This window comes from Schistocerca americana, chromosome 3 (assembly GCF_021461395.2).
Source record: "Schistocerca americana isolate TAMUIC-IGC-003095 chromosome 3, iqSchAmer2.1, whole genome shotgun sequence".
In the NCBI taxonomy this organism is placed as follows: domain Eukaryota; kingdom Metazoa; phylum Arthropoda; class Insecta; order Orthoptera; family Acrididae; genus Schistocerca; species Schistocerca americana.
In genome coordinates, this window is record NC_060121.1 from 843,304,475 (window position 1) to 843,324,321 (window position 19,847).

The window sequence follows — 19,847 nt, forward strand, 5'->3', positions numbered from 1 at the left end:
TACTGTATGTGTTTCAGGGTACATAGCTTCGCGAACGAGCCGTTTGCGACATAATTCCGAATGTCTGTTCATCCATTCTGGATACGGGACTGCGGCCGGTCAAATATTTACCGAGGAAAATCGCCCAATAGCTATATATTTTATTTGGACACCAGTTTCGGTATCCCAACAAAGCCATCTTCAGGCTTCTATGCACTTCATGTATAAACTATCAGATACATCAAGTCTTTGAAGAGAACATTCCAAAAAGGAATTCACGGAATCCAGATCTTGATGGTTCCAGTACGCAAGTATCGATGTACCTAACAGTTTATACATGAAGTGCATAGGGGCCTGAAAATGACATTATTGAGATGGCGAAACTAGTTGTTTAAATAACGTAACTTCTCAAAACATACGGCTGCTTGGTGATTTTCCTTGGTAAATAATTCCGAATGTGTGATTACGAGCCGCCACTGACTTCGGTATGAAATATCGTCCTAGTTAGCAGGAATTTATTTGAAATGTGAACTCTGTGATTATTTCTCCTTTTGATTGAGTTTGATTTCACCCGTGGCCGATGATTGGGGAATATGATACATAAAAAAATCTCTTAGTGGGTGGAACGCTTCTATCCATTGACTCGTTGACTAGCCTAGTGTAGTAAAAGAAGAAAGCAAAAGAAAAGATGTAGTTTTAAATTTCGCGTTTAAGAAATGATCCACACAGTAAGATCGTACCAACGTACCGCCGTTTCACAGCAGCACAGACTCTCGCATGGAGGACATAGAAATAGGCACCCTTGCGTAGAGAAGCAACTGAAAGATTCGCAACAAATAAGTCGCCAGGTCTGAGTGAAATCGCAGTTGGGATTTACAAAGAGTACACAATGACATTGGCCCCTAACCTAGTTTTCATTCATCGCGAATCTCTCACCCAGCGCGAAGTTCCAAGCGACTGAGAAAAACCGCAGGTCACCCCTGTATGTAAGAAGAGTAAAAGAATAGGCCAGACAAATGTCCTTAACAAGAGTTTGCTGGAGAATTCCAGAACATATTGTCAGTTCCTATAAAAGAAATTTCCATGAGACGGAAAACATTCTGTCCACGAAACAGCAGAGTTTTAGGAAGCATCGCTCATGCGAAACTCAGTTTGCCCTTTTCTTGCACGATATGACGCGAACCACGGATGATGAGCAACAAGCAGATTCCATATTTCTAGATTTCCGTAAAGCGTTTGACGCAGTGCCCCATTGCAGAATATTAACGAAGGTACCAGCATACGGATCATGTTTCCAGATATGTGACGTGGGTCGCAGACTTCTAACAGAACAGAACCCAACATATTGTCGTCCACTACGAGTCTTAATCAGAGACAAGGGTATCGTCTGGAGTTCCCCAGGGAAGTGTGATAGGACCGCTATTATTTTCTATACAGGATGTCCCAGAAATGTTGCGACAAACTTCGAGGGGTTGCAGATGAACAAATCGAGGATAGGAACCCGTGTCCGGACGCGTCATCCAACAATGCTACAGAGCGTCGAAGTTATAGGGGCCGACAACTGCACTAGACTACCCCTTCGACAGCGGACGTGACTGTACGCTGACGGACAGCAGGTGGAACGTCTTGCAATTTTTTTTATATTCAGTGATTGCGACTGATTGCCACGATCGCCAATGTAGAGGATGCTGTTGCGCAGAAAGGCCTTGTCTCCTATCAATTCGATGCTGTGTTGCCTCGGTGGATGACAGTTTCGGACTTGGGTTCCATCTGCAGTTTATTTTTCTCTTGTATACCGAAAAAGATGGGAGATTTTAGAGGGTTTCAGTAGAAAAATAATCGGCAGATGGACACCCATGTCCAATTTCGCCCATGACTGATGGTTGGCAACAGAGCATCGCATCCATAGGAGACAATGCCTTCTATACAGCAGCTAGCTACATCCTCTCCACAGGTGGTCGTACCAATCACTCGCGATCACTGAATAAAAAACAATAATGCAAGATGTTCCCCCTGCAGCCCGACAACCTATGAAATCACGTTTGCTGCCGAAGGGGTGGCCTACTGCCAGGCGCTGGCGCCTGTAACTTCGTCGCTCTGTAGAGTCGTTGAATGACGTTTCTGGACAAGAAGTTCCTATCCTCGATTTGTTCCTCAAGACATCCTCTACAACCTCTGAGTTTGCCTCGACATTTCTTGGACGCCCTGTATACGTAACTGATCTGACAGACAGGGTAATCTGTGGCTGTTTGCTGATGACACTGTTGTGTATGGGAAGGTGCTGCCGTTGTGGGACTACAGGAGGCTACACGATGACTTCGGCAGAACATCTGGTTGACGGGATGAATGGCGGCTTAACGATCCTTTCAAGTTTGAATACAGCATTAGTAATCTGTATCTACATCTGCACCTACGTGGATAGTCTGCAAATCACATTTAAGTGCCTGGCAGAGGGTTCATGAAACCACCTTTACAATAATTCTCTATCATTCCACTCTCGGACAGTTTGCAGAAAAAATTAACACCTGTATCTGCCCGTGTGAGCTCTGATTTCCCTAATTTTATGATGATGATCGTTTCTCCCTATGTAGGTCAGCGTCAACAAAATATCTTCGCATTTGGAGGAGAAAGCTGGTGATTCAAATTTCGTGAGAAGATCCCGCCGCAACGAGAAACGCCTTTGTTTTAATGATGTACACCCCAAATCCTGTATCATATCCGTGACACTCTCTGCCCAATAGGGCAATACAAAATACGCTGCTCTTCTTTGAACTTTCTCGACGTACTCCATGAATCCTATCTGGTAAGGAATCCACACTGAGGCAACAGTACTCCAAAAGATGACAGACAAGCGTAGTGCAGGCAGTCTCTATCTTGATAACTACGTCGATACATATCTAGGCGTTACGTTGCAAAGCGATATAAAATGGAACGAGAACGTAAGAACGGCACTACGTAAGGCGAATGGTCGAATTCGGTTTATTAGGAGAGTTTTAGGAAAGCGTGGTTCATCTGTAAGGGAGACAACGTACAGAACACTAAGAGTCTTTGGAACCTTCACCGAGTGTGCTGCTAGACTTGTTACCGCTAGAGTCGATCATCATGTGATTATTATGCAGGTGTTCCGTGAAGTCAAATGGGATAACCTGGGGGGAAGACGACGTTCTATTCGAGGAACACTGTTGAGAAAATGTAGAGAACCGGTGTTTGAAGCTGCCTGTAGAACGATTCTACTGCCACCAACGTACATTTCGGGGAAGAACCACGAAAGCAAAATAGGAGAAATCAGGGCTCGCACAGAAGCATATAGGCAGAACTGCAGAAGTCTCATCTGTTACACCCACGTTTTGAGTAATACTAGTGTCGATCGTCAATTAAAGCTCATGGTATTCACATTTGCTACGTGAAGTAAAAATCTGAAACGCGATGATTTTTCTGTCATATAATTATTGAGAAGCCACATCAGCCACTGTAATTTACGACAAGTTAGATAAGTAATTAAAGATAATTGAGGGTCACTGTAGACCATTTGGAAAGTTTTCTCTTTTGTGAAACTTAACTTAAACCTAGATTATAGATGTGATATGGCATAGGTCATCCTTCGATCCATTGTAGAACTTGGAAACCCATTCAGGGAATATTCGTTCACATTTTTGTTGAACGCAGTTGGTTTTTATCATCCTGTATTAAAATATTTCCTTTTATCAATAGTGCAATTTATAAACAATGTTTTGTGAGTAGAATAAAATTTCCAATGGTAAACTTAACTGCTTTTTCGACGTTATTTTACCAGCTAAGTAAAAATAGGAAAGCCTTGAATCCTTTCCACTAAATTTAGTTAGTATTAAGATTCTTTTACAGGGAGTGCAGTGGAGCTGACGCTGAAATCATTAAGTATTTGATTATATCATCGCTAGTCTCACTGAACTCTTCTGAACTCTACATGCTATGTGTGGTCTGGCGTCTCCTTACCAGCAACAGGTCCCAGGTTCAAACTAGTCAATTCCCTAATACACACGCTCAGAGCGTCGTTGCGCGAAAGTGGTAGGGAGACACGACTTGGAACAGACAGACACCACGCAGAATGTTAGAACACACATCCATGCCCGAGACACGATTCGAACCTGCGACCGTAGCGGGTGCGCGGTTCCAGACTGTAGCGCCTAGAACCACTCGGCCACCCAGGGCGGCACAGTGGCTTTCGGTGTGTGTATATAGATGTAGTTGAATGATGAGGCACTGTCACATTCTGCTGCCGATGTATGATCACATTATATATACATGGCCCGCCAGTATGGTCCAAGAGGGATACGTCGAGCAGGGCTTTCCGGATCACTTGTCTGGATTTTTCTGCCTCAGGCCATCTCAAATTTCCAGTACACCATTCCCGCTGATACGTTTCAAGAAATGGAGCGAGAACTGTATAGTCTGGTCCAGACGTACTATGTGTTCTGGGTGGAGTGTTTGGAAAAATTCGTAGCTGACTGCAGTGACGACTACAGTGCTGCATCCAAATATGGAACTACTATTTTACGAGGTACTACTGTACAGTATATTGAAACATTTAATGTGCTGAAGTAGTACTGTATTCCTTGTTAATGTAGGCTATTGGTGAAATTTGAGCTCAATTAGAGGAAATATTAATGCAAAAGTTTACGTTTCAAACATACTTGTACCAACTAGGAAAATATTTCATACTGAAGTCAGTGACGACTGGTGGTCACACACTTGCAATTATGTCACAAATGGCTCGTTCGTGGATACTTGTTTAATGATACTTTTATGGTGTTCCACCAGTGTCAGCTGTCAATTTAAAAACTATTAATTCCACACCACCATAGCCCGACGTCGCTGTCATTACTGCTGACGTTCAACGATTTAACAAGCCATTAATTTCAGTAGCAACTGTCCACCTAAGACAATAATATTAAGATAAACTCCTCAGTCGCAGATTAAAGGGTTTCCCGCGATAAAGCAGGAGAGTCTGGTGAGAATACGGGAAGATGAGAAGCCCAATCTCAAGATGAAAGTGATTCACAGATATAGGCATTGTAAGCTGTGAGGTGGTTCAGTCGGATGCATAACTGCTGCGTGGAGTATAATTTAAAAAAAAAAAGTACATGGCTCTAAGCACTATGGTACTTAATATCTGAGGTCATCAGCCCCCTAGACTTAGAACTTCTTAAACCTAACTAACCTAAGGACATCACACACATCCATGCCCGAAACAGGATTCGAACCTGCGAACGTAGCAGGAGCGCGGTTCCGGACTGAAGCGCCTAGAACAGCTCGGCCACAGCGGCCGGCACATGTACATGGACAAACGGGCAAACGTAATGAGTTACTAAAATTCTTGCATTATTAAGTCGGTGTTGAACATCAGTTAATGACGCAGAACAGGCCACGTTTATAACAGCGCAAGCCTACCCATGCTTTGCAAGCCAGTCATTATCTGTTGTGCCGATTCTGAACAGTGTTGACAGATAACACTAGCGATACCACACAGCAGATAGTGTCCCGATCAATAAAACCAACAAGTGCGGCGGAATTACTGACAGTGAAATTCATACATGAAAAAAATCGAAAGTAAACAAGCTGAGTTATTGGCGATTACAATGAGAAACATATTCGCTGGTGAGTTTTCGAAGTAAAACGAGCGGGACGGACAGGTGGAGAGAAATGTGATATGAGGCCACAAAACAGTATCACGAGAATTTAAAGATTTTTACAACTACCTGTTTTTAACTGAGGATGGAAAACTGGCTCGTTTTGTACAGCCTTCGTTGTCTCAGGGCAGATTTTTTTGCATCGCGGAACATAAGGTACGGGATCGGATTCTGTCTCGCATACGTGCTTGGGTTTTAATGTGCTGGTAACGTAAGAGTTTGCTATAGATACCAGACTCTTATTATAAATTGACAATTACTTTTAATAAACTTAATAAACACGTTAAAACATATATATTACAAATAAGCAACACAACTAAGAGATTTCTGTCAAGAAACTAGTGCACAAAAATTGAGAATAACGTGTCTCGACAATGTTCATGCACTAATATCTCAAACAATCTTTCATTTTTTAAATTCCATTTATACCATCCGACCAGATACACTTTTCATACATTTCACGGTTCAGATGCCATTACCTACCGCATTTTCCTTGATACTTTACGAGGGGACCCAAAAGTTACTAGAATTCATCTCTTGTGGGCAGAGAGGTGAAGAGTTATGCCACCTGATGCATCTACTGTGCATATTCTGTATCTATTGCCCAACCGACATCTACGCGGAAGCGTGTATTCGGTCGGAATGCATGTTTTTACGCTCATTATACGTTCAGGTATGTCCATATTCATGCGAGCTGGAAAATGGAAATGAGCTTATACCACAAGGCAAGTTAAAACTTTCAGGAGAAACTCGTGTGTAAATTGATACCGCTTAGCTAAATAAAGAAGATAACTTGTTTTGGTACAATTAGGACGACACCGTGTGGTATTCAGTGTATTATATGAACTAATTGGAGAAGTAAAGAGAAGTCTACAGAATTGGTGTTTTGAGGCACGGCAAAGCGACACGTGACATCAAAGCAGAAACAACCTACTCAATGCGATGGGTGCTTTGCAGGATGTTGGAACCTGACCCACGAGAGACAAAGCTAAGGACACGGGAAAAAAACTTAACCACTCCCAGGGAACATCACGCTGATACCGTACATTACCACCTCTAACCTTCATAATGGCTGAAAATCGGCGAGGACGAGAATCCAAAAGTTTCTTCAGGTTTGTCATATCCATCTGATGCCGCTCATTAGTGATTAGATCCAACGGAACTACCGTATTGCGGGGATGATGACTGCTACGCTTCATCCGCTCTTTCGAATAGCCCCAGGAATTTACTACGGCTGTGCGGCTGGTCCCGGCGGAGGTTCGAGTCCTCCCTCGGGCATGGGCGTGTGTGTTTGTCATTTGGATAATTTAGGTTAAATAGTGTTTAAGCTTAGGGACTGATGACCTTAGCAGTTAAGTCCCATAAGATTCCACACACATTTGAACATTTACTACGGCATTGGGATCGGCTCAATCCAGGTGCGGGTGCGGTAGGGTACTTGAAGGTTCATCAAACCGGGAACCTACCAAGTGAGCTGGCGCAGTTGTTAGCACACTAGACTCGCATTCGGGAGGATGACTGTTCAAACCTGCGTCTGGCCATCCTGATTTAGATTTTCCGTGATTTCCCTAAATCGCTTCAGGCAAATGCCCAGATTGTTCCTTTGAAAGAGCACGCCGACTTCCTGCCCCATCCTTCCCTAATCCGATGGGACCGATGACCTCGCTGTTTGCTTCCCTCCCCCAAATCAACCAACCAACTTAGGAAAAATCTGTGAAAATAATTATCATCTTTAAAAACGGCAATGTTCGCAGCGTGCTCAGCGTGAAGACGTATAAGAATGGACACCGATCATATTGAAGTAATCGTCATCATTCATGTTCACAGTAATTTGAATGAGTGGACCAAGTCATGGTTCGAACATCAGCCCCAACACACACTGACCGAAACTACACGCTTCACACACTGAGCGTTAAACAACTCACTCGACACCTCGCATCATTTCAAAATAAGTAAAATCGACACTTGCCGGACCACAATGCACTCCTACAGACATCAACATCTACATGATTACTCTGCAATTCACATTTAAGTGCTTGGCAGAGGGTTCATCGAACCACAATCATACTATCTCCCTACCATTCCACACCCGAACAGCGCACGGGAAAAACGAACACCTAAACCTTTCTGTTCGAGCTCTGTTTTCTCTTATTTTATTTAGATGATCATTCCTACCTATGTAGGCTGGGCTCAACAAAATATTTTCGCATTCGGAAGAGAAAGTTGGTGACTGAGATTTCGTAAATAGATCTCGCCGCGACGAAAAACGTCTTTGCTTTAATGACTTCCATCCCAACTCGCATATCATATCTGCCACACTCTCTCCCCTATTACGTGACAATACAAAACGAGCTGCCCTTTTTTGCACCCTTTCGATGTCCTCCGTCAATCCCACCTGGTAAGGATCCCACACCGCGCAGCAATATTCTAACAGAGGACGAACGAGTGTAGTGTAAGCTGTCTCTTTAGTGGACTTGTTGCATCTTCTAAGTGTCTTGCCAATGAAACGCAACCTTTGGCTCGCCTTCCCCACAATATTATCTATGTGGTCTTTCCAACTGAAGTTGTTCGTAATTTTAACACCCAGGTACTTAGTTCAATTGACAGCCTTGAGAATTGTACTATTTATCGAGTAATCGAATTCCAACGGATTTCTTTTGGAACTCATGTGGATCACCTCACACTTTTCGTTATTTAGCGTCAACTGCCACCTGCCACACCATACAGCAATCTTTTCTAAATCGCTTTGCAACTGATACTGGTCTTCGGATGACCTTGCTAGACGGTAAATTACAGCATCATCTGCGAACAACCTAAGAGAGCTGCGCAGATTGTCACCCAGGTCCTTTATATAGATCAGGAACAGCAGAGGTCCCAGGACGCTTCCCTGGGGAACACCTGATATCACTTCAGTTTTACTCGATGATTTGCCGTCTATTACTACGAACTGCGACCTTCCTGACAGGAAATCACGAATCCAGTCGCACAACTGAGACGATACCCCACAGGCCCGCAGCTTGATTGGAAGTCGCTTGTGAGGAACGGTGTCAAAAGCTTTCCGGAAATCTAGAAATACGGAATCAACTTGAGATCCCCTGTCGATAGCGGCCATTACTGTTCCACTTGTGTTGTTTGGCCCATTTAAGACATGCAGTTTACACGTCTCGCTGTGAGCAAAGGCTTCTTGCTAGGCTCTCTGCCCCAAAGATCTCTTGCGATGAGCTCGATTTCAGTGATCGCTAGAAAACAGGCTGAGATGGACCTGCATTCATTGACATGAGCTATCCCCACCCCTATTTATACACCAACAAGTCGGGCAACTTCATTCACAGTGTGGCCACGAGCATGTCCAAATACAATAGTAACACAAAAATAAGAACCATTGTAAATACTCAGTGTGTCCCTCGTAAGAATCGTCAGGGGCATTTTCTCTGGTGTCTCGGCAGAAATTGTGGTCACAAGCATGTGCAAACACGATACTAAGAACCACTGCAAATATGCAGGGTGTCCCTCGTAAGAATCGCCAGACGCATTTTCTCTGGTGTTTCGGCAGATATGTACAATTTCGTTTTTGCAATGAGCAACCTGAGTCAGCCCAAACAAGTGCTGCTCGTCCGGTCTTTCACGTACAGTCCATTGTTGACGAAAAGCGTCGGATTGTTTCCCGTTACAAACAAAATTATTTTTAAAGCGGAACTATACGTATCCTTTCGTCCTTTCGACAGATCCATCCCAAATTAGCGCCCCCCCCCCCCCTCCTCCGGCCCGCGCTCGCTACTACCTTCATGCAGTAGTGCCACTCAGTCGCTGTGCTGGAGTACTGCCTATTCTTCGTATTTTAATATCCATGTTAATAAAACGAACATCGCACTACACTAATTTGTGACAGCTCTATCAAATGGACGCGTAAAATTCCGCTTTGAATTTATATATAGTGTTACAAAAAGGTACGGCCAAACTTTCAGGAAACATTCCTCACACACAAATAAAGAAAATATGTGTCCGGAAACGCTTAATTTCCACGTTAGAGCTCATTTTAGTTTCGTCAGTATGTACTGCACTTCCTCGATTCACCGCCAGTTGGCCCAATTGAAGGAAGGTAATGTTGACTTCGGTGCTTGTGTTGACATGCGACTCATTGCTCTACAGTACTAGCATCAAGCACATCAGTACGTAGCGTCAACAGGTTAGTGTTCATCACGAACGTGGTTTTGCAGTCAGTGCAATGTTTACAAAGGCGGAGTTGCCAGATGCCCATTTGATGTATGGATTAGCACGGGGCAATAGCCGTGGCGCGGTACGTTAGTATCGAGACAGATTTCCAGAACGAAGGTGTCCCGACAGGAAGACGTTCGAAGCAATTGATCGGCGTCTTAGGGAGCACGGAACATTCCAGCCTATGACTCGCGACTGGGGAAGACCTAGAATGACGAGGACACTTGCAATGGACGAGGCAATTCTTCGTGCAGTTGACGATAACCCTAATGTCAGCGTAAGAGAAGTTGCTGCTGTACAAGGTAACGTTGACCACGTCACTGTATGGAGAGTGCTACGGGAGAACCAGTTGTTTCCGTACCGTGTACAGCGTGTGCAGGCACTATCAGCAGCTGATTGGCCTCCACGGGTACACTTCTGCGAATGGTTCATCCAACAATGTGTCAATCCTCATTTCAGTGCAAATGTTCTCTTTACGGATGAGGCTTCATTCCAACATGATCAAATTGTAAATTTTCACAATCAACATGTGTGAGCTGACGAGAATCCGCACGCAATTGTGCAATCATGTCATCAACACAGATTTTCTGTGAACGTTTGGGCAGGCATTGTTGGTGATGTCTTGATTGGGCCCCATGTTCTTCCACCTACGCTCAATGGAGCACGTTATCATGATTTCATACGGGATACTCTACCTGTGCTGCTAGAACATGTGCCTTTACAAGTACGACACAACATGTGGTTCATGCACGATGGAGCTCCTGCACATTTCAGTCGAAGTGTTCGTACGCTTCTCAACAACAGATTCGGTGACCGATGGATTGGTAGAGGCGGACCAATTCCATGGCATCCACGCTCTCCTAACCTCAACCCTCTTGACTTTCATTTACGGGGGCATTTGAAAGCTCTTGTCCACGCAACCCCGGTACCAAATGTAGAGACTCTTCGTGCTCGTATTGTGGACGGCTGTGATACAATACGCCATTCTCCAGGGCTGCATCAGCGCATCAGGTATTCCATGCGACGGAGGGTGGATGCAGTATCCTCGCTAACGGAGGACATTTTGAACATTTCCTGTAACAAAGTGTTTGAAGTCACGCTGGTACGTTCTGTTGCTGCGTGTTTCCATTCCATGATTAATGTGATTATAAGAGAAGTAATAAAATGTGCTCTAACATGGAAAGTAAGCGTTTCCGGACACATGTCCACATAACATATTTTCTTTCTTTGTGTGTGAGGAATGTTTCCTGAAAGTTTGGCCGTACCTTTTTGTAACACCCTATATATATATATATATATATATATATATATATATATATATATATATATATATATATATATACAAACGCTTCTTTCTGTAGACGCTGAGCGGACTGAGCGTAGCATGAAAGACGTGGCGAGCAGTATTTGTTTGGGCTGACTCCAGTTATCCGCTGGAAATGTACCTGCCTACTCGTAGGAGGGACATCCTGTATAAGCAATAATGATCCAGCTTATTCAAATAAATACACTCTGTACGAAAGCATACATACTCTCTGGGTGACCTACAGTAGAAACATATTAGTTTACGTATGCTCGGTAATTCCGTCGTGAACTGTGAGCAGAAAATTCTGCATGATGTTTGATACAGTTGGGTTTGTGCCCAAGTGAGGACAAGAAAGGAGTGAATAGCATCTCTTTCCAAATTTCGCGACTAACTCTATATATAGAGATCCATCATTAATTAAAAAATGCGCGTGTTTTTATACATTACAGAAAAGACAACAGAATACGAGTTCAGTTCAGAAGATTCCGGAAAATTCATAATTTCGCGCCAATGATGTATTGGAGCGAAATGCGGTTGGCGCCTCTGCAGAAGTCTTTGTTTAATGTGTAATTTACGGAAGTTTTATTCTTTTATGTCTGTTAGTTATTGCTCAGTGCTGTATTGAGTAGATCGTTATGTCTAACAGTTTGCGAATTTCGAGATGACAGAGCTAGAGAAGCAACGCGTCTGCATTAAATTTTGCGTGAAACTCAAGAAAAAATTTACAGAGAGACGCCAAATGATGTAGGAAGCCTACGGTGTTGAATACTTAAGCCGTACTCGGTGTTACGAATGGTTCACACAGTTTAAAAATGGCCGGACGGAAGTTAAATATGACCGTCGCTCAGGACCCCCTTCGACGCTCAAGTTAGGAACGTTTACGAAAGTGTGTGTACCAGTCGAAGATTAACTGTCCGACAAATTGCAGAAGAATGTAACATTTCTGTTGGATCATGTTATAAGATCCTGGCACAGCATCTTGGAATGCATCGTGTTGCCGCTAAGTTCGTCCCACGGCTCATGAGTCAATACCAGAAAGACCTTCGTTCGCAATCTGTGAAGAGCTTACGGATCGCGTAGATGAGAACGAGATGTTCCTTAAGAGAATCAGAATCGGTGATGAGACGTGGCTCTACGGTTATGATGTTGGGACCAACCTTCAATCTTCACAATGGGTCGGGAAAGGTTCTCAAAGACCAGAAAAAGCTCGTCAGGTTAGGTCAAATGTCAAAGCCATTCTGATAGTTTTCTTTGACTCTGGAGGATTAGCACACCATAAATTCGTGCCACAGGGACAAATTGTTAAACAATGGTAGTATCGGGTCATGTTGCGACACCTGCGAGAAAATGTGAGAAAGAAACGGCCTGATATGTGGCGATACAAATAATTCCTCTTGCATTGCGATAACGCAAACGCACATTCATCCCCGTTAGTGCGTGACTTTTTCACAAAAAACGAAATCTGTGTGCTGCCTCAGCCTTCGTTCTCTCCAGGTCTGGTCCCTGCGGACTTTCTTTTGTATCCGAAGCTGAAGACACCGTTGAAAGGATGAAGATTTGCAACGATAGACGCGATATCAGAAAATTCGCAGACGGCGCTTCGCGCGACCCAGCAAGAGACTCTAACACTGCTTCCGGAAGTGGAAACGTCGTTGGGCGGTGTGTCAATCGTGGAGGAGAATATTTCGAGGGAGACCGTGCACAATAAGTAAAAGTTAAGCGTAGAAAAAGTTTATAGATAAAGTTCCGGAATTCTTTTAACAGACTTCGTAATGCAGTACTTCACACGTGGAGGAAAAAAAAATCACGAGTTAATGCATAGCATGTACAAAACATATTTAAAACTGGCGTACATTTCCCGAATCACGTAGTGCAAAATATAAATAAAAAGGATACCTCGAATGGTGACGGAAAGGTCATTTCATTAACAATAGCTCTTTCCTACCATTGTGACTCCTTTGCAAGTCGGCAAACGTACTGAGCCGATTCCATACAATGGAGTGTCACGTACCCACCAGTTTACTACCGTGACCCACTGTGCACGTCAGCGGCGAAGGGTTCGCAGCCAACTAACACCAGTTCCGTACCGCCTATGACTCTTTATACCGACTAGCACTTTTTTTTGAAGGCGGTGACTGTTTTGTCAGGTGACCTTACATACAAATAAGACGATGGCCTGGTGGCTTTTGGACGTACCGGGTGTCCCACTCGAAAGAGGCATCACAAACATACAGTTGCTTGTATTACACTTAAAGACTTTGCATAAAAATCAGGAAATGAAATGAAGATGACATCCCTTGTTCTCTCTCTCTTTCCAGGCACTAATCCCGACTTGTGGGGTCTGCTGTTATGGTGAACCAGATTTGGCTTGTTAATTTGAAGGGGTGGGCAGATGCCCTTCCTGTCGCCACCCCATACCCCTCCGGGACGTAATGTGTGTACCCCAACTGTCTGTGTCGAGTGTAATTCATGGAATAGTGCGAACGTGTTTCAGATGTCTGCGAGTCGTATAACAGAGGAGGAACATGGAGACCAGCCCAGTATTCACCTAGCAGGATGTGGAAAACCGCCTAAAAACCACACCCAGGCTGGCTGGCACACCGGCTCTCGTCGTTAGTCCGCCGGGCGGATCCGATCTGGGGTCGGCGCGCCTACCCAAAGCAACGCGTTAGCGCTCTCGGCTACCCTGGTGGGTCAACATGTCATGCCTTGTTCATGGGGATATAAAGGTGAATCACAAAAGGTGTTGGAAGAGACCACCCTCCACTTGTAAACACAATTGAATAAGATGCTGCAAATTCACGAATGTTGGTGCCAGAAGCTCTGGGGTCACTGCCTGTATTTCACAGATGATGATCTGTATCATAAATCTTCCCAGCTGTGTGGTCTGTACATGCAGACCTTACCTCTTAGACCACCCCAGAGGAAATAGTCAGGTGGTATTAAAGCAGATGACTTTGGGGGCCACAGTCCTTTCAAAAGCGCTCTGCTGGAGAAAAATGATTCAACATCCTGTTGGCACCAGCCGAGGGTAAGTTCTTCATCGTCCAACTGGTACACAAACTCCAGAAACATTTCAGTGTAAACTGCACTTATCACAGTAGACTAGAAAAAAATTGTTCCAATGATGTGAGGCTTCATATTGCACAGAACACGCCAACCTTTTGTGAATGCAGGGGTTGCTCGACCAGTGCATGTGGATCTTCATTACACCACAGACGTGGTTTCTGAGTGTTTACATAGCCAAAGAGGTGGAACGCCTCATCACTGAACCATGTGTACTGCATTATTCCTGGCCTCTGAGCAATAAATTGCTGAAACCAACAGCTAAATGCAGTGTGTTTGTCACTGAAATTCAGTTCCTGAACAACTTTAAACCTGTATGGATACACGCTGGTTTTCTTCCCAACTCTGTGACATGTGCTCCGTCACAGTGCAAATTCCTGAGGTATGCGTCGAACAGACTTTGCAGGAGAGGCCAGCAATCGTTGTTTCACGTTAGTCACTCTTTCTCCAGATAATGGTGGCCGTCCGCCGCCGTGAAGATCCAACACTGGTCCACTGCTCTCCATCTCGTTCACTAACATTTTTATGCAGCATTTAGACGGTATATGTTTGTTCACCAAACATTTGATGACATGTCTTAATGGAACCAGTAATCCAATATTGTTCCATAAAAGTACATGCGCTCTTCGACAGCATAGCGATACATTGTCACTAAACACTGACCTCCAGCCACAGCGATGTGTGGAAACACACTGCTGTGTCAGACGATGTTGCAAAAAAATGGCTCTGAGCACTATGGGACTTAACATCTGAGGTCATCAGTCCCCTAGAACTTAGAACTACTTAAACCTAACTAACCTAAGAACATCACACACATCCATGCCCGAGGCAGGATTCGAACCTGCGACCGTACCGGTCGCGCGGTTCCAGATTAAAGCGCCTAGAACCGCTCGGCCACTTCGGCCGGCGACGATGTTGCAGAAAGCAGTGTTGCCACGCCAAACGTCACAAATTACTCGGCGCAATTTCAGTGATATTAGTACTCATGTCCGTGGGGCCTCTTTGGAGTGGAAAACCTTGTATCATTTTAGCTGGCTTCAAGGATGCATTTTTTCGAATACTTGATTTTGTTAATAAGCGAAGATTGTGGAACCACAGTCTACGACGCACAGTCGTGAAACTCTTTAGGCAAAAAATACAGCCGTTTGACAGCTGAAGCGATGCTAGTGCTCTAAGCGCTTACCATGTAGCGACAGAAAAATGATGGGATATAAACAGAGCAGTTGCTATTTTTAATCCTGTTACTTTCGTATTTCCCAGATGCTAAACATGGCTGTGAATTTTCGAATACGAATGGGAAAAAGTAATTAAAGTAATATCCTATCTCCGGTTAATATAAAACTTTGTGCAATATAATATATATGCGGTTCATAGTAGCAGAGCAAAAGTTCTCGGAATCACTACGAGAGGTCAGCGCCACCGCACGAGTTGTTCACGTGATATTCATTGGACTGTTGCCTGTAAAAACGTGCGACGTCAGTGCTTTGGGAAGAGACCTGTGGCGGTGACGTGCCTCTATTGTTGTTCCCGCGTAGTGACTTGCGAAGATGGAACAAATCGAGGTTCGAGCAGTGATTAAGTACTTCGTAAAGAAAGGTATGAAAGCAAAGGACATTCATGCCGGTTTCCAGAATACACTGGGGGGGACTCTGCTCCTTCATATTCAACTGTTGCCAAGTGACAAATGAATTTAAACTTGGTCAGGAGAGCTTAGATGATGATCCGCGCAGTGGTCGGCCAAGATCTGTCACTACTCCAGAAATCACTGCGAAAGTCCACAAAATGGTCATCGTGGATCGCTGATTCAAAGTGCGTGAAATTGCTCACGCTTGCCAGGTGTCATCTGAAAGGGTATACCACATTTTAACTGAAGAATTAGAAATGAAAAAATTATCTGCAAGATCGGTGCCGCAGCTCTTGACGCTGACTCAAAAATTCGTGAGAATGGACATATCGGAACAATGTCTGGCCTGTTTTAGGAGAAACGAACAACATTTTTTGCGCCGGTTTGTGACCACACATGAAACTTAGGTGCACTACTACACCCCATAGACAAGACAACAGCAAAACAGTGGAACACGCTGATTCTTCGGCACCAAAGAAAGCAAAGAAAATTCTCTCGGCGGGAAATGTCATGGCATCAGTGTTCTGGGATGCGAAGGGGATTCTGTTTGTAGATTATCTCCCCACTGGGCAAGCAATTATTAGAATTGTGCTAAACTCCTGGATAAATTGCAACAAAAGATATGCAAAAAAAGAACAGGTTTAGCAAGTAAGAAAGTCATCTTCCATCAAGACAATGAGCGCTCGCACACATGTGCCATCGCCATGGCAAAATTACACGAACTAAGGTATGAATTGTTGCCACACCCGCCTTATTCACCTCATATGGCTCCGTCAGACTTACATCTCCTCCCGAAACTGAATATTTTTCTTGGTGGACGAAGATTCACTTCAAACGAAGAACTGATAGCCGGAGTTGACAACTATTTTGCAGGCCTGGAAGAAACTCATTTTCGAGATGGGGATCAAGGCACTGGAACATCGTTGCACCAAGTGCATTAATCTACAAGGAGACTACATTGAAAAATAAAGTTTCAGTGATGTAAGTACTTTTTTCTATTCCGTTCTGAGAACTTTTCAAACCACCCTCTTATCAAGAAAAATCGTGTAAGACGAGAAATCAATTGTGACCTGATGCGTTTACGTTCCTTTGGATCCGCATGCTTGGCACGTACTCTCCGACGCTTTGCCCCGATTGTAGTTCGTTGCACGAGTTTCTTCGCGGGTTACAGATTCATTGTAATACATTAAAAAACAGGCACGATTTTTACATTCCTGAAAATTAGCTGCTACATCATTCTTCTAAACCCCCTTTCGGTCTCGTACTTGTTTCTGTGCCTTGCGTGTCTCTCCCAAGTTTATCTATTCTGCTTCCCAGATATGAAAATGTGTATACCTCTTTAAAACTCACTTTCCCAGCTGTGACATTTAGTCCTTCGGCATGTCTGCCAGTGACGCTTTCTTCTTATTTATGCACATATTCTAAACTACAGCTAGAACACGTTCCGTTACATTTCGCACGAAAGGCAATTCCTGTTCACTTTCTGCCACCGCTGATACGACACCCAATAATCATGGATACAATACGATTAATTGGTGTCGTAGCAGTGTTGGCAGAAAGTGAACAAGAACTGCCCTTGGCAAACAACAACAGTCCTTTACACCCCTCATTCCCTTTTCATTGAACAAACAATCATCAGTGGCGACCAAATTGCCTTACATCTTTCCAGGTTTTGACCTCTTATGCAAATCTGTCAGTAAAGACTATTCTAACTCGCTTTGGAGAAAAGGAAAGTGTTTCCATGTGTCTCTCTTATCGATACCACACTGCCTAAAAAAGGGAATAAACTATTATTTCAATGCACATTATAGAACGCCTTTCCATGTTTTTAGCGCCACAATAAGCCCCGAAAAAAGAGCTCATTTGCATTTTGAATGTGCTTCGCCACTCCATAATTACACACAATGCACAATCATTTCGCAGTGTGCTTCTACATGCTAGCCGCTTAGCGGCGCTGCAGTGCCGAATTGTCTTGGGTTCTAGTGGAACTGCGTATTTCATTAATCCATTACCTGCTTCCGAACTCACGTCCTACCACTATGAGGAAAGCTATATCCTAAAAAACGTAAAAAAATAGTACTGCAGACCACCGAACCACCTGTCCGTCTACCGTACTATCCATTCGGCCTAACAACGTCATTTGGATGCAGTGCCGTATGGAGGTGCATGCGATGAGCTCATTCTTCTCACAGCAATTGCCAGCCTTTCAAGTTCCTCCCTGTTTCCGGCTTTTGGAGCCACTACTCCTGTTCCAAGTAACCCCTCTAACGGCGTGAAAGAGACTTAATCCAATCAGCTTGAGTTCGCTCACTGATCAGTGGCAGAACTGGGAATTGAACTCCGCTCCACCAATGGCAAAGACATGCTGACCGCTGACGTACAGGGGTGAACGCTACAAATTCTGAAAATAATGAAACTATTGAAAACAAATTGTCTTTCAGCATGTTCTTACCTCTCGGAAAGTTACTCGCACGGAAGTGTAGCACCTCAAATGTCGAGACCCTCCTGTAAACAAGGAAATCAGTTAATTAAAATACATAAATGAAGATATTTGTGAAATTTAAGTTTTGACAAAGTAATTAGTTTAGATTAATTAAAACTTTATGGGTAAATATTACATGTGCAGTTACACTGAAGCGCCAAAGAAACTGGTATAGACATGCGTAGTCAAATACAGAGATATGTAAACAGGCAGAATACGGCGCTGTGGTTGGTAACGCCTATATAAGACAACAAGTGCCTGGTGCAGTTGTTAGGCGGTTACTGCTGCAGGTTGCCGGCCGTGGTGGCCGAGCGGTTCTAGGCGCTACAGTCTGGAACCGCGCAACTGCTACGGTCGCAGGTTCGAATCCTGCCTCGGGTATGGATGTGTGTGATGTCCTTAGATTAGCTAGGTTTAAGTAGTTCTAAGTTCTAGGGACTGATGACCTTGGCAGTTGGGTCCCATAGTGCTCGGAGCCATCTGAACCATTTGAACTGCTGCAGGTTATCAGGATTTAAGTAAGTTTGAACACAGTGTTATAGCCGGCGCTGGAGCGATGGGACAGAGAATCTCCGAGGTAGCGACGAAGTGGGATTTTCCCGTTCGACAATTTTGCGAGTGTACCGTGAATATGAGGAATCGGGTAAAACATCAAATCTCCGACATCGCTGCGGCCGGAAAAAGATCCTGCAAGAACGCGACCAACAACGACTAAAAAGAATCTTCAGCGTGACAGAAGTGCTACCTTTCCGCAAATGTCTGCAGATTTCAGTGCTGGGTCATCAATAAGTGCCAGCGTGCGAACCATTCAACGACGCATCATCGATACTGGCTTTCGGAGCCGAAAGCCCACTCGTGTACCCTTGATGAGTGCACGACAAAAAACTTCAGGCTGGCCTGGGTCCGTCAGCACTTGACATTTGTCTGTTGATGACTGGAAACATGACGCCTGATCGGACGAGTCTCGTTTCAAATTGCATCGAGCAGATGGACGTGTACGGGTGTGGAGACAACCTCAGCCGGCCCAGGTGGCCGAGCGGTTCTAGGCGCTACAGTCTGGAACCGCGCGACCGCTACGGTCGCAGGTTCGAATACTGCCTCCGGAATGGATGTGTGTGATGTCCTTAGGTTAGTTAGGTTTAAGTAGTTCTAAGTCTAGGGGACTGATGACCTTAGAAGTTAAGTCCCATAGTGCTCAGAGCCATTTGAACCATTTGAGGCAACCTCGTTAATCCATGGAACCTGCATGTCAGCAGGGTACTGTTCAAGCTGTTGGAGGCTTTGTAATGGTGTGGAGCCTGTGCAGTGAGAGTGATATGAGACCCCTGATACGTCTAGATACGACTCTGGCAGGTGACACGTACGCAAGCATACTGTCTAATCATCTGCACCCATTCATGTCCATTGTGCGCATTCCGGCGGACTTTGGCAATTCCAGCAGGACAATGCGACACCCCACACGTCCAGAATTGCTACAGAGTGGCTCCAGGAACGCTCTTTTGCGTTTAA

General features: G+C 44.3%; 1 protein-coding gene across 1 annotated transcript in view; it reads right to left on the reverse strand.

Annotated features, from left to right (window-relative positions):
- LOC124605811 (homeodomain-only protein-like) overlaps positions 1–19,847 on the reverse strand; it is a 372,556-nt gene that overhangs the window by 186,479 nt on the left and 166,230 nt on the right. Inside the window, exon 2 of the mRNA XM_047137720.1 lies at positions 18,309–18,361. The gene's annotated coding sequence lies outside the window, so the exon portion shown is untranslated. The remainder of the gene's footprint in view (positions 1–18,308; positions 18,362–19,847) is intronic.